We start from the raw sequence: 15119 nt of genomic DNA on the forward strand, positions 1-15119 counted from the left end.
TCACACTTTTGCATTACTCTTCTTTTACTCAACATACTTCCTTATTCATGGTTAGGTAAATATATTCTACTGATTTTTCTTCTCTTCCTCTTATTACAATTTTACATTTTTCATTCCAATTTATTGATACGATTTTTCCTAATTTTGTCTTTCTTTTTTTTAATAGAAATTGTGTGCAATCCATATTATAATGCAAAAAGAAAAAATGACTTTATAGTGTTTTAAAAAATATAGATATAATTGTTGTTATGCATTTCAAGTTTTCTTTATATATACACGATTGAATGTTGATGTATGGATTGAAAGTTTCTCAATGAATTGCAGAGATTATTGCAAGGTATGATTGATTAAACTCATTAGAAATACATATTCTTATTATGCTTATAGTTTGAAATTTGAGGGTATCTGTTTTGATTTCTTATCTTATACATGTTTTCCAATTTATATCACAATCAATTTTTTTTTATACATATATTTGTAACTATAGACATATATTATGCAACCATATAATATGGGATATACGTGCAACGCACGTGTCCAAAAACTAGTAACCGAAAAAGCGTAAACTAAAGATTACTAGTCGTATCTAGCCTTGTCCAAGTTGGAAAACAATGGTCTCTTCTACTTATTGGTTTAATTGTGGAATTTGTAACTGAGCTAAATTTGTCAACTTTTTATGCCTCAGCCAAAATTTGGGAAGTCCTTTCAATACAGAAAAACTATATCATTAGACATACTTCACTATCATATATACTATTATATTCTATACTTTTAAAATATTTCGTATACTATCACTAATTAAGAGTTTCCTATCATATATTGAGGAAAATACATTTGGCTACATGTATTTTTGCCATTAGATACACAAAAATAGGGAGATAGGGGAACGAGATGAGAAAAGAGGCAAGCGGGATTTGTTATGTATCCCAGATACATGCGAATCACACTATATACACATAAGATACATTTATGTGTATGTATCTGGTGTGATTCACATGTATATGGAATATCAGATACATAGGAGAGTGAGAGATGGGAGAGAGGCGAGCGAGATTTGTTATGTATCCCAGATACATGCAAAGTCACTTAGATACAATGCATCTAGAGCAAATTACACCTAATTTTGATTCTAAGTAACCTCACATATATGTATCTGGACATACCAAAATCTAGTAAAATACGTAATATTGCAAACTACAATGTATTCAAGTAATTAACTTCTAAATTAGTTGAATTCATGTAAGTTCCCTTGAATATATCCTCTAGATAGTACACACAAAAAGTTATTGGGTATTGGGGGAATGAGTACCAATCAATTTTGCCAATTTTTTATTTAGTCAAAACTGAGGGGTAGTATGCTTACTAGCTGTGCGGTTGTAGCATATGTGAAAAGTCCTCACTTTCAATAATCAAACGAATACTTGATTTTCAACCATTTGTTCTTTGACTTTTGTTTCTGCATTTATGGAGTTTGGTCTTATTAATTATAGGAAAATTTATCATTCTGAATGTGTGGTTATCTTGCACAAGCACAACTGCTTGTTGCCCATCTCTCAGACTACTTGCTACCAGAGTTTTTTCAAATGCATAATCCAAGATGCCACTTTCTAATTCTTTTCATTCAACTTATCTCCATCATTAGCTTTTACCACTATGTAATTCCAATAAGAGGTGAAGATAATAACACTAGTGCTGTAAAGGTGGATGTGGGTATAATTCTTGATCTAGGAAACAGATGTAGGGAAAAGTAATGCACATATCTATCTTACTAGCACTTGAAGATTATCATGCCAACACTAGTCGCGGTGCCATAAGGATAGTTCCTCATATCAAGGATTCCAAGAAAGATGATGTTGAAGCAACATCTGCTGGTAAATTCAGTTCCATGATTCACTTCTATTAAACTCTTACTTTGGGTAAATTCTTATTGTCTGATTGTGTATGTGCAGCCATATACTTGCTAAAGGATGTCCAAGTACAAGCTATTTTTGGGCCACAAATGTCAACACAAACTGATTTTGTGATTGACTTAGGGAACAGAACAAAAGTCCCTATAATTTCTCCAGCAACAAGTCCTTTACTTACAGTCAAGGAAAATCCCTTCTTCATCAGAGCAGCACTGCCTTCTTCCAGCCAGACTAAGGCCATTGCAGCACTTGTTAAAAAATTTGATTGGAGAGAGGTTGTGGTCATCTATGAGGATAGCCCCTATGGGTTCGGGATAGTTCCACATTTGACTGATGCCTTACTGGAAATCAGCACTTTAGTCTCCTATAGAAGTGTTATTTCTCCGTCAGCCAATGATGATCAAATTCTCAAGGAGTTATACAATATGAATACAAAGCAGACCAGGGTGTTCGTCGTGCACTTGCGACCATATCTTGCCTCCCGCCTTTTTCTCAAGGCCAAAGAAGCCGGGATGATGAGCAGTGGATATGCATGGATCATCACAGATGTGCTAACGAGTCTTCTGGACTCAGTAGATCATTCAGTCATTGAGTCATCAATGCAAGGTGTTCTTGGTATAAAACCTTATATTCCAAGATCAAATCAGCTTAACAATTACACGAAAAGATGGAGAAAGAGATTCCGTCAAGAGTATCCAGACATGGACCAAATAGAACTCAATGTTTTCGGGCTATGGGCATACGATAGCATCACCTCATTAGCAGAAGCAATAGATAAAGTGGGCACTACTGCTATCCCAAAATTAAAGAAACCAGACACCAGAGAGAACTTAACAGACTTAGATGCACTTGGAACGTCAGCAGTGGGATCTCTGCTCATTGACTCTATGCGAAACACAGTGCTAAAACAAGGATTAAGTGGTGATTTCCGTATCATCAATGGAGAACTGCAGCCAATCCCATATCAGATTGTGAATATAATTGGGAAAGGAGAGAGAAGCGTTGGATTCTGGACAGAGAAGGATGGCATTTCGCATAAACTGAAGATGAATAGTAAAACAGTGGTAAAACAGCAGTTAAGTGTAATAATGAGCAACTAGGAACCATTTTTTGGCCTGGTGAATCAACTATTGTTCCAAGAGGCTGGGAAATGCCCACAAGTGGGAAGAAGTTAAGGGTTGGAGTTCCTCTCAAAGGAGGGCTGGAGCAACTCATTAAAGTGGAAAGAGATTCAAAAACACAAGCAGTAACAGCAACTGGTTTCTGTGCAGATGTCTTCAAAGAAGTCATCCTATCTTTGCCATATGCTCTCCCTTACGAATTTATTCCATCTCCAATACAAGATCCCCTCACTCTTCCATACTATGATGATCTTGTTCACAAGATCACTTCTCAGGTAATATATAATCTCTGTTCCAATAAACCTCTTTGGCTCTATATCTTACTAACATGGTCCTTTTTGGGACTTCGATATCTATTTTCTGCTATTACAATCAACTATACATACTGGAATAATCAATGTTTGCTTGAGCCAGGACTATGATGCAGTTGTAGGTGATGTGACCATTTTAGCGAGCCGAGAGGGTAACAAGTAACTTAACAAGATTTTTGCTGATTGTGTGGGTTTTTGTGGTTCTGGTGCTGACATCAAGTTATACAGCCAGCTTAACATCTATGTTAACAGTGCAACAGCTTCAACCTACTATAACAGACCTCAATGATCTCATCAAGAATGGAGAATATGTTATGGCTGGTTGTTGCAGGAGAGAGGGTAACAAGTAACTTAACAAGATTTTTGCTGATTGTGTGGGTTTTTGTGGTTCTGGTGCTGACATCAAGTTATACAGCCAGCTTAACATCTATGTTGACACTGCAACAGCTCCAACCTACTATAACAGACCTCAATGATCTCATCAAGAATGGAGAATATGTTGGGTACCAAGAAGGTTCCTTTGTCAAAGATGTCTTCATAAAGCGCATGAAATTTGACAGCTCCAAGTTCAGAAGTTATATCACATTGAAAGAATATGATGAAGCCCTCTCAAGAGGAAGCAAAAATGGAGGTGTAGGTGCAATTGTTGATGAACTACCTTATCTCAGACTCTTCCTCAACAAGTACTGCAGGAAGTATGTTATGGTCGGCCAGACATACAAGGCTGCCGGTTTTGGGTTTGTAAGATTGTACACTCCACTGATGTTTCAGACACTGTTAACATATATTTAGAATGATTTGTTGTTTACTCAATCATCTAATCTTTTATTGCAGGCATTTCCAAAAGGATCTCCTTTGGTACCTGACGTCTCAAGAGCAGTCTTGAAGGTGATGGAAGGAGAGTTCATGAATAACATAATACAGAAATGGTTTGGGAATGAAACAGATTGTCCACAGAAAGATGAAACGGCTATAACATCTGATAGCCTCACGTTAGATAGGTTTAAGGGACTTTTCCTCATAGCTGGTGTATCAGCAGGCTTCGCTCTTCTCCTATTCTTCCTCAACTTCCTTAATCAGAATAGAGAAATCTTAGCCACTGATGATTCAATATGGCAGAAGCTTACAGCAATTGCAAAAGTCTTTGATGAAGAGAAAGACAACTCTAATTCTATGTCAGAAAAGCCATCTGAAAGCAATGCACCTAAATTGCTCGCAGCAAGTGAAGCTTCTCCTGAGATATTGCCTGACCTTCCTTTGCAAATCCCAGAAATCAGAATTTCCGACGGACTAGGAGCATCCCCTGCTGCTGAAGGGTTCTCTACAACAGAACCTGGAACTCCAGTTCATGAAACCATTACAGACACAATTGAAGAAAGATGACACATATAGCTACTACCATAATTGTGACACACCTGAATAGGGCCCTATATGAGATTGCACAGAGATGAGCTAGCTTTAGGGTTAGTTAAACCAGATTACATTATATCTTTGTTACTGATCTTGGCCAGAATATTAGCATCAAGAGGTGGCTCCAGGATTCCATTTGATGGATTTAACCCTAACTTTTTCTTAGTGGTTTCTTTTTCAATCTTATTAGTACTCATAGAATGTATGCGTCCACTAACGGTCAATGGACCAAGTCCCTTGAAAGAAAAATTGTGTGGAAAATAAATAACACAAATTAAAACAAATACAAGAGTTTTACGTGGAAAGCCCCTTGTTCAAGGGAGGAAAAAACCACGGTCTGTCTCACAGGATTTAACCCAACTCCATTATCATCAAAAGTGCAAAGCTTCAGATTACAAACTCTTGTAACCTAGGAATTAAACTCTTAATCCCTTCCCCTCATAGTAACAACTCTGTTACTCAAAAACTAAGCAATAACTCTATGACCCACTAAATCAACTAGCTATAGTTGATCTAGAATTCAAGAATACAACATAACTAACTCTAGATATAACTCGGAATACTCAGAAAAAACTTCAAATGATCTAATTCCTTTATAACGTAGGAATAGATCTTACAAGTATAAGCACAGAAATATAAGCCCTAAAAACACATAAGAACGATGATAACTCTATCATTTATCGAGAAATATTTCCCTGAGAGAATGACTTTTGCTGTTGTGAATTTTTATATTGCAAAAACTTGAGTTTGTGTCAATGTCAAAGAGGTGTATTATAGGATGGACCCAAACTCTTGAAGCAATGCCCTGCTATTGGCTGAATGTCTGCTGCAAAATACGTGCACCAACCACAGCAGGTGTTGCAGCTTTTAGACCGCTGTTTTTTTCATAAACGGAACTCTCAATCTCTCTTGGAATCTGGTCGTTCGTTAGATCTCAAAGTTTGTTAAATCATCAAAATTTTAGAGACAATTTAAATAACATTAGTACTTTGTTTGTCTTCACTGCTTATGTAGAGGATATAATTCAATGAAACCATATCATATATATTTCTTTCAATATGTGCAAATAATGTTTGTAGAAACCAAAAATATTGCAAACTAGTGCTGTTAACAATTTAATACTACTAATGTTACCAATCCAAAATATATTGCAAACTAAAAAGAAAAACAAGTTTAAAAGATAATAGACGGTTATATCTTATTGTGATCATATCAGAAAACGACCACAGTAAATAATCATATCATATATCATATATATATATAAAAGAGAATCCTAGGCCTGCCTACGTGGCGCCATCACAAACCATGATTCCTTTTTTAATTAATATATTTACAAAACTATCCTTCCCCTTTCATAAAAATTTGCTACTTTAATGAAAAGTTGTGACTTTTATGAAAAGTTGCGACTTATATGAACAGTTGCGACTTTTATGAAAAGTTGTAACTTCTATGTAGAGTTGCGACTTTTATGAAAAGTTGTGTCTTTTATGAAAGGTTATGACCTTTCCAAACAGTTGTAACTTTTCCAAAGAGTTGTGACCTTTTCGATAAGGCACAATAAACATTTGTTCACACTACCCTTTGTTGTCTAGCTATAAATAGAGTGATTTCCTCTCATTTTAAAAAAACGAAAATTTTGAACTTCTTCTTCTTAATCTGCACAATTAAATATTCGTGTACAGTTTTTTCCTTTCTGTTTCATCCTATTATTACAGATCCTGGTATATTTTTTTACAATCATTAATTTATGCTTATGTTATTAATTATTGTTTTTGAGTACATGTTTTAAACTTGTGTTTATGTTTCTACAAAGTTATTGTTTTAAGTATTTGTTAGTACAGATTAAACAACACATGTTAATTGAGTATTCATGCAAGTTTTCTCTACTGATCATGAAATTGTTGAAGGTACAGTAAAAAATTCCTTAAAAGAATCTATACTATTATTTGTCATTATCACATAAACTCAAGAACATCTAATGAATGAATTATTCAGGAAATAATAAATTAATGGTTATTTAATCATCATTAAAAGGAAAAAAAGAGAGAATAAAATAAGAATATATATACACAAAGGCGTTTCGTAAGAACAAGAACACATTTAAGTTGCATAGATTTTACAATTGTGATATATGTCTGAGGAAAAAATTCAAAAATTTGTTAACATATTCAAATTTTTTTTTACTTACATTATTAATGTTTGTTATATGTAATCTTATATGTAAGATAATATAGTGTTTTAGTTTTAATGACTCATATATTTTAAGTATTATTTTATAAATTGAGTGATTTTACTAGTCATAACTACTGGAAGATTATAGGATCACCTCAATTGCATGTCAAATAACTTCAACATCATACACGTAACTTCCCGAGCAGCTTCCTCTTGCATTAACAATTACTCTCTCCGTCTCATTTTATGTGGCATTGTTTAACTTGACACGATATATTTATTTTTTTAAAAAAAGACTTTTAAACTTGTGATTTAAAACAATCCTTAGATATTTGTGTGTTTGTAAATAATTTCATTAAGGATAACAGTGAATTTTAAATGAAATTGTTTCTAGTGAAAAAACTCAAATATGCCATCGAACTTTGAGAAAGGTCATATATGTCATTCGTTAAAAAATTGGCTCATCTATGCCATTTTCATTTGAGAAAAACCTCATTCATGCCATTATTTATTAACTGAAATAGCATAGATGAGACAAACTTTTAACGGATGTTATAAATGAGTTTTTCTCAAAGTTCGATGACATATTTGAACCTTTTCTCTTCTATAGAAATGATTTAATTGATGACATGGCCAAATCATAATTGACCACGTGTATAAAATGATCTTACAAAACCAAAATTATTTTTAGTTTACAACTAATGATATGGATGAGTTTTTTCTCAAACGAAAATGACATAGATGAACCAAACTTTTAACGGACGACATAAATGAGTCTTTTCTCAAATTTCAATAACATATTTGAGTCTTTTCCCTTGTTTCTAATTATAGTAAGATGACATTGTTTTTTGGAACAGACTATAAATAAAGGGTGCCACATAAATTGGGACGGAGGGAGTATATATATTACCCTTATATATAAGCCAACAAGAAGAGTACCAACACAGCTCTTTACCCTTATATATAAGCCAACAAGAAGAGTACCAACACAGCTCTTTACCCTTATATATAAGCCAACAAGAAGAGTACCAACACAGCTCTTTACCCTTATATATAAGCCAACAAGAAGAGTACCAACACAGCTCTTTACCCTTATATATAAGCCAACAAGAAGAGTACCAACACAGCTCTACAAAGTTGTACCAATAGTATAAAAAATTGTACTGTACCATTAAGCCCTATTCACTATTGAATAAACACGTGGGCTACACGTGTCCTTCTACAGCCAACAAGAGTTCGGACTAACACAACATATACAAGTTGTACCAAAATTCAAGTTAATTGTACCAATAGGGTTAATTTGGTAATTTGACTCATTGCTTTCTAACTAATGTGTATCTGTATATTCATCTGTGAAACACGTGTCCTAGCTATGTGATATATCCCTGTTCCTCTGCATCCATTCTCTGTCCCAAGAAAAAATGCTCTGCAAAATGGAAGGGTTTTGCAAGCCCTCATATGAAATTCTCAGTTAAATTGCATACCTTCCTAGGTATGCACTGCTTCTTCCCTTCCTTCTTTCTTCTCATTTTTGTTTTGCCTTTTGACTTTAGATCTGTTTTGTCGATTTTTTCATTTGATGAGTTCCGACTTTTTTTTATTCATCAATTTTGGTGTTTAGGTTGTGGTAATGTTGCATGTACTGAATCTAAACTTGATTGGATGTTGTTGTTATGGTCGTTTACTCCTCTTCTTCTCCGTTGTCCCGCTTTGTATTTCAATTTTTTGTGCTTTTGATTATTGAAATGTAGTGTTTCTTCCGCTTTTGTTCTTGATGTGGGTGTTTTTTCAATTTGTTAATTTTTCATAAATAGGACTTTACAAGTACTTGGAGAAGAAAGGAAAGGAAAGAAATTGAGAAGATGCCATGCAGGGAACATTGAGCGTTATCAGGTACATCGAACTTAATTTGATTTTTTTTCTCAAAAACACTTTCAACTGGAAGGATTAGCTATTAGAGTTACCCTATTTTCACAACCCTTTCTCATATGTGGAAAGTCCAGTATTTCTCCCTCTTTAGTTGATTTAATTTTCCAGTTGGATATGCAGTTGAATTATAATGTTGAATACTAACATATGTATATGTAGATAAACATAAACTATAATTTGCTTATATGACACGGGAGACTTTCTTTGAACATGAAGAATTCTTTGTAAGATAAGTTATTTATTTTTCATAGAGTGCAAGTTTCGGTATATAAATAGCAAACAATCTCCATTTTTAACACATCTTATTCATTTATCTGAAAGCTATGGAAAAATGCAGATTTCAATCAATAGTTACCGCCTTGAGGGAATTACAAAATTGGCTCAGAGATTTGTTCCTATACCATTTGCCCCTGAAGAATTTTATGATCTGGATGCTTATAACCCTGCTGAAAGTAAGTTCATTATGAAACTTCAAGTTCATCCATAACGAATGAGCCAAGAAGATAGTCACGAATTTGATTTGCTTATCAGGTACCATTATACATTTCTATTTCTACTAAATTTTAAAAAACGTAATGAAGATGTACGTGTTCAGTTTGAAATAAGCTATAAGATAGTCATGTTATAACTTATTCAGTTTATTACTTAATTGATGTAAACTGGTGCAACTTTTACTAGGAACAGACAGAAGACATACAAAGATACATATTAATTAGGCATCATTTCCATGATCACATTCATATTTATCGGCTCAGTTGACTCCTCAAAGTCAAAGTGAAATTCTTGAAGAAAGCTTTCAAGGTCACAAGGAATGATTGGTATATAAACTCTTCCCTTTAAAATATCCGATGATTGTTTTATCAAAGACATTGAAGCTTTCCTATAATTCTTGATCTTGATAAGTTGATTAACTGTTTTCTCTGTACACTTAAACTACAGGCGAAAATTGCTTACCTGAGCCAGGTTAGAAGATGAACACAAGATTCTGGTGTGCGAATTCATGCCGAGGGGAAGTTTGGAAAATCATCTATTCAGAAGTAAGTATAGTTTGTATGAAACCATAACTGCATATTTAACGCAAGAACAGATCCACAATATGATATGTAGATTCATGGGGACCCAATTGTTTTTTCTAAACCATGTATAAGAAATTTATTTTACTATGAACTTAGTTCATTATAGAAATCCATAAACTTGAAATCTTGAATCCACATCTAATTTGAGGACATCCACTAATATTATCCGTGTAATGTCATTGAATAAACCTTTGGTACATCTTGAACAGAGGAGTGCTTATTTCCAACCGCTATCATAGAATCTCCGAATGAAGGTTACTCTCAAGGCAGCTAAAGGACTGACATATCTCCACAGCCCAGAAGCTAAAATTATGTATCAGGATTTCAAATCATCTAACATTTTGCTGGCTGCTGTATCTAAAACTACTTTAAAATTTAGTCTTCTACAAGTTTTAACAATATTTCTGTTGCCCTCTTATGATTTGTCCATACAATTCAGTTGTGCTACTCCCGAGTATATGACCACTGGTAATATACAATTTCAATTTACTCCTAATTGTTCTTGTGCTTTACCTGAGCTGAGCGTCAATCGGAAGCCAAGTACAAAAGTAGTTAAAAGATAGAGATGGTGTAATTAGGCGTAGCTTGGCTGGTCCATTTCCATCCGTTTCTCTGTTCAAGGAGTATCAAAATGCAGCGATGGTAGTAAATTGATCAATATTCACTGTACTATGTCATATTTCCAGCATTAGATAGTACGTTTATCAATAGTTTAGCCAATTTTTAGATATAAGTGTATCCAAATTGCTTAAAAGTTGCACAGCTAGACTGTTTTGGCATGATAAATGATGTTGTTTGATCTAAAATTTAATATGAATTTGGTATATTACCCGTTGTTATGCGAGCTTAATTTTTGGATTCACATGTAAAAATTGACAGTCCATAGTAGCCTCTTTCTCGATGTAGTTGTCAGTTGTAACTTTGCTTTCTGTTCTTTGAGCTACTTTACTGCACTTGAAGAGAAAATTCAGTAAAAATGTGGCTTGTATACTTAAAAGCCGGGGGAATTCAAAACTGAAGTAAGACGAATTCCTCATTAATGTGTTTTGATGGATTTTATGGTCAACTTGGTGGCTATGTTATATGAATTTTGTTGCACATCACTGAAATTAGTTGCTGACTGTTTTGTGTGTACTTAATGAATTGTATCCACATTACATGGACTCTCACTTTCAATGCAGCATCAGTGTTGAGTTAATTTGACAGCGTGTCCAGTCTCCTCAACTTTTGTAAATGTAACTCTTTAGGACACTCTGATTATCGACCTGTGGCTTCTTTGATATATCTGTCTCTTTGTTAGGTAGATTTTTTGTTTCTGCGTCGAAAAACTACATGTTGTCCATTCATTTAGGTAGCTTAAATGATGTTTTAATAGAAGACTACTGCAAAAAATTCCTCCACCTTAAAGCATATTCGTCAGGTAAATACAGAGGGTTAACACAAGCTGCTCAATTAGTTCTAATGGTAAATGTTGTTTTATTACATCCTCAAATAGAGGCCTCACATTCGAACTTGGGAAACATTTAGTCAATAAGTGCACTAAAATGAATATAGTGTGAATAGACTTCCTTCATCAATTAGCCTCGCTAAATTTGTTAAATTATCACACAAATTTTCTTAAGTTCTTGATGAGGTCTCTCTTAAGAGTTATCTCCTCTGTTTAATCCTTCAGTCTTTCATGCTCGCAAATATCAATACTATGTGTCCTGAAAGAAATTGGGAGTGTAACATTACTTGGTTTGTTCTGTCATGTAACCTGAGATCATTTCTTTTCTCAGCTTCTAATTGTCGCCTCTCATATGTAAATCATATAACCACCAGAAGTGACGTATACAGTTTTGGAGTTGAAGAAAAACTGCCCCCACGGAGAACATAATCTAATCCAATAGGCTTAAGCCTTTACAAATTACCTCTATTTTATAGTTTACTGACAAATTAAAGTTCATCTCAAGAGTTGTACATGTTCATGAATAAAAGTAATAAACTTAATTTTATTTCTTTAACATGTGATGCACTCACTGTATTACTTCAGAAATAATGAATAGTTGGTGCAGTTATACAATATCTCTTTACTTACCGTTTGTCTACTATAGATTCGAAGACCACAGGGTGAGATTGTATTCATTTTGTCCCTATATAAGATGACATAGTTATGTCGATTATTGTCTCCTAACTCCTTGGAGAAGAGATTTTCCATTTTGTATAGGATAGTCAAGGGATGGGATGGGGGCCGTTGTAATCCAGCAAAACTCAATGGGATGGATGGGTGAGGATTTAAGGGTAGCTGGTGTAGGATAGTCCAGGGATGGGACGGGGGTTGGATGCAATGGCGAATTTGGAATTTTCACTAAGGTTGTTCAGTAATTTCTTCTTAAAAAAATAGTGCTAGGCATTTAAAGGCAATTAAAAGACTTTCTGGGATTGAAGAAGTTGTTGATGTTTTGAATAGCAAAGCTCAAGTTATTTTTTACCCCACTTTTGTCAATGTGAGTAATCTGATTCTTCATTTTCGGGATTTTTAGTTGCAGAATGAAACTTAAGAATTTGATCTTTACGGAAGTTTTAGTGAGAGTCCAGTCTTTTGTGCTTATTTCAACAACAACAACATCAACATACCCAGTGTAGTTCCCATAAGTGAGGTTTGAGGAGGTAGAGTGTACGTAGACTGTTACCCCTACTTCGTGGAGATAGAGAGGTTGTTTCCAAAAGACAAAACTTATTTCTGCAAGAGAGTACAAATTTGTTTCTTTTTTCAAGTTTTTTGGATTTTGCTGATCATATGAACTAATTAGGTAGAGTTTGAAGCTTTCCTTTATATTTTATTTATGATTTTTATAGAAGTAAGCCACATTGAATATGTTATGTATGTTCTAAGCATCTTGGTTGTTTATATAGAAATGAGTTACATAAATTAAATTTTTTATCGAGATATAGTAAAAAATCAATTGATTCCAAATTAAGGGTCAATCACTTCTTCTTCGTTTGTCTACAGTTGAGTTGAACGGTAAGCGGTGATCAAATATTCACTTCTTCTTTGTTTGTCTACAATTACTTTGAATGGTAAGCTAATCAAATCTTTATTTCTCCTTCGTTTCTACAATCCTTATTTCACATACTTCATATAACATGCCTTTGATGTAGATTTTTTTCTTTCCTTTGATTACTGAAAACGTTGATCCTATTTGTTGTGCGACAAGTTTAATCAATTCAAATAGATATGAAAAGAAGGGGTTTTCATTTATACACCCCTGATATAAGACTCTTTGTCAGTTTAGTGTGTCTACAAGTGATAATGGTCAAATGGATGAATTGTTGATCTCCACAATCAACTCTGCAAGAATGTTGAAAAAACGGAAGCCTTATTAAGTGTTTGAGAAAGTAAATGAAAGGGTAGTTTCTTATCCTGTTGTTCTTCGAATTCTCTTAAAAACTGACTTTCTCATAAGTCATGTTTATCGGTAACAAGAAACGCGTGGTTATAATATATTTTTCCTTGTGCACATGGCGTATTGCTAAGACCAAGCATGTGGAAGTCATTTTCCATATAGAACCACACAGTCACGAGAATTTCTGCCGCAGTTTTATTAGTGCCTTTAATTTGCAAGAATGTCTTGATTTGTTTTCCTTGAGATTTTGAGTTGTTGCACCATTTAGTTGTATAGTAGATCACCATCAACCTGAATCTACTACTCAAATTGGTTGTCCCTCTTTTTAACTCTTGAGAAATGTAGCATCGTATTTCATTTTCTTAATTTCTTTTAATCCCTATCTGCCCTTTTTTTGTTACTCTGGAGAGATTTATGTATTAACTACTCAACAATAACTATCGAGATCAGTGATTTGATCTTTCGGAAAGAGTACCTCTACCTCCACGAGGTAGTGATAAGATTTGATAAGATATGTTGTTGTTTGAACTCTATTGATTTGTATAATCTCTTCCTCATTCTACTACTTAACTATCACCAAGACTTCAGAGTCTAAGTATTGTTCGTGTTTATTACCTACTTTATTGTTCTCCAAGTGATTTTGTTCCAAATTAAGTACACTAATATGTCAGTTACCTCTTTTCCAGATCAAGCTGGATAAAAATAGTATTGGGAAGAGAGGACAACAAAACGGGAATTGAGATGAGAGGGACGACAAAATGGAAAGGGGAAGCGACATGAAGGAGCACATGAAAGGGCAAAATAGACAAAATAAAAGGTCATTTTCTATAAAGTTTTACAAATTTACTGTCTAACAATTTCTTTTTGGTTAGAATTGACAAATATTTGATATAATGGCCACGTAATTGACACATTCACTTTGACTTCAATTTGCTTACTTCACATGATTCATTTACTCCATCCCTTAGGTACCATCATCTTTCATTTATTTAAAAGTGTTCATTAGTATTGTTTTATTAGATTTAGAAGCTAGAATGTCTTAAGTGCAGTAAATTAGGTATATCAATTACTGACTTTTTTACTTGGTAAAATAAAATACAAAACAAAGTATATGATCTTTAGCATCAATTGTTGATACACTTTTTCCAAAAACTTGCAGGAACGACAGATAATAATTTATTGGCACTGAAAAGCAAATATGTACAAAAAGTTGAAGAGTTGATGGTCCCTGTGAAAGTTGTGACACCACTAGAATTTGACTGATAAGACTGCAAAATTTTAATGTTCTTTCACCTCCTTGATTCTTCTTCTTTTCTTTCTTTCTTTTGAAGTTGTTTAATTTGTGTTAACATTTCATGTCTTTTTCTTTATTGGTGGTTTGGTATGGTGTATAGTTTGCAGATGCTTGAATGAATAAACTTTGTTAACAAACACATAACTTGAATTAGTTACTTATATAAGTGAATAGTTTCCAACAATATTTTGCCTATATAGAGAATAATAGACTAACTATGTTTATGTTGGGCCCGTGCTTAGCACGGGCCATGCCCCTCTAGTATATATATATTGAGATAATGACATTGAAACCTACATGTATACCCAACCATCCTCATTCCAAGATTCCATCTCCATTTGGGTATGCTTGCTTTGTTTGGTTTTGCAACTTGCAAGCAAGTTAATACGAAAAAATTTGTGGTGGTAGAGGCATAAATATGACTTTGGTAGGTAAGAAATTACTTTTTGATAAAGAAAATATGGGGACCCTACCTTTCTCATCTTATGTTCTATCTTTCTTCTCTCCTTTAGC

General features: G+C 33.9%; 1 long non-coding RNA gene and 1 pseudogene across 11 annotated transcripts; both read left to right on the forward strand.

Annotated features, from left to right (window-relative positions):
* The first annotated feature begins 1485 nt into the window (after positions 1-1485).
* On the forward strand, positions 1486-4975 carry LOC102584659 (glutamate receptor 2.9-like; annotated as a pseudogene).
* Positions 4976-8318: 3343 nt separating this feature from the next.
* Positions 8319-14737, forward strand: LOC102604778 (uncharacterized). 11 transcript variants are annotated; one of them, XR_001474733.1, is made up of 7 exons: positions 8319-8413; positions 8736-9381; positions 9529-9668; positions 9790-9887; positions 12919-12986; positions 13999-14129; positions 14472-14737. It is a non-coding gene; the product is annotated as an uncharacterized lncRNA (long non-coding RNA). The 11 variants fall into 11 exon arrangements; XR_001474738.1 differs by lacking the exons at positions 12919-12986; positions 13999-14129; positions 14472-14737 and adding an exon at positions 10136-12296 and having other exon boundaries at positions 8736-8814; positions 9010-9074; positions 9172-9381; XR_001474740.1 differs by lacking the exons at positions 12919-12986; positions 13999-14129; positions 14472-14737 and adding an exon at positions 10136-12296 and having other exon boundaries at positions 8736-8814; positions 9010-9074; positions 9188-9381.
* Positions 14738-15119: the final 382 nt, after the last annotated feature.

The sequence above is a fragment of the Solanum tuberosum genome, unplaced genomic scaffold (assembly GCF_000226075.1).
Source record: "Solanum tuberosum cultivar DM 1-3 516 R44 unplaced genomic scaffold, SolTub_3.0 scf00246, whole genome shotgun sequence".
NCBI classification, from domain to species: Eukaryota; Viridiplantae; Streptophyta; class Magnoliopsida; order Solanales; family Solanaceae; genus Solanum; species Solanum tuberosum.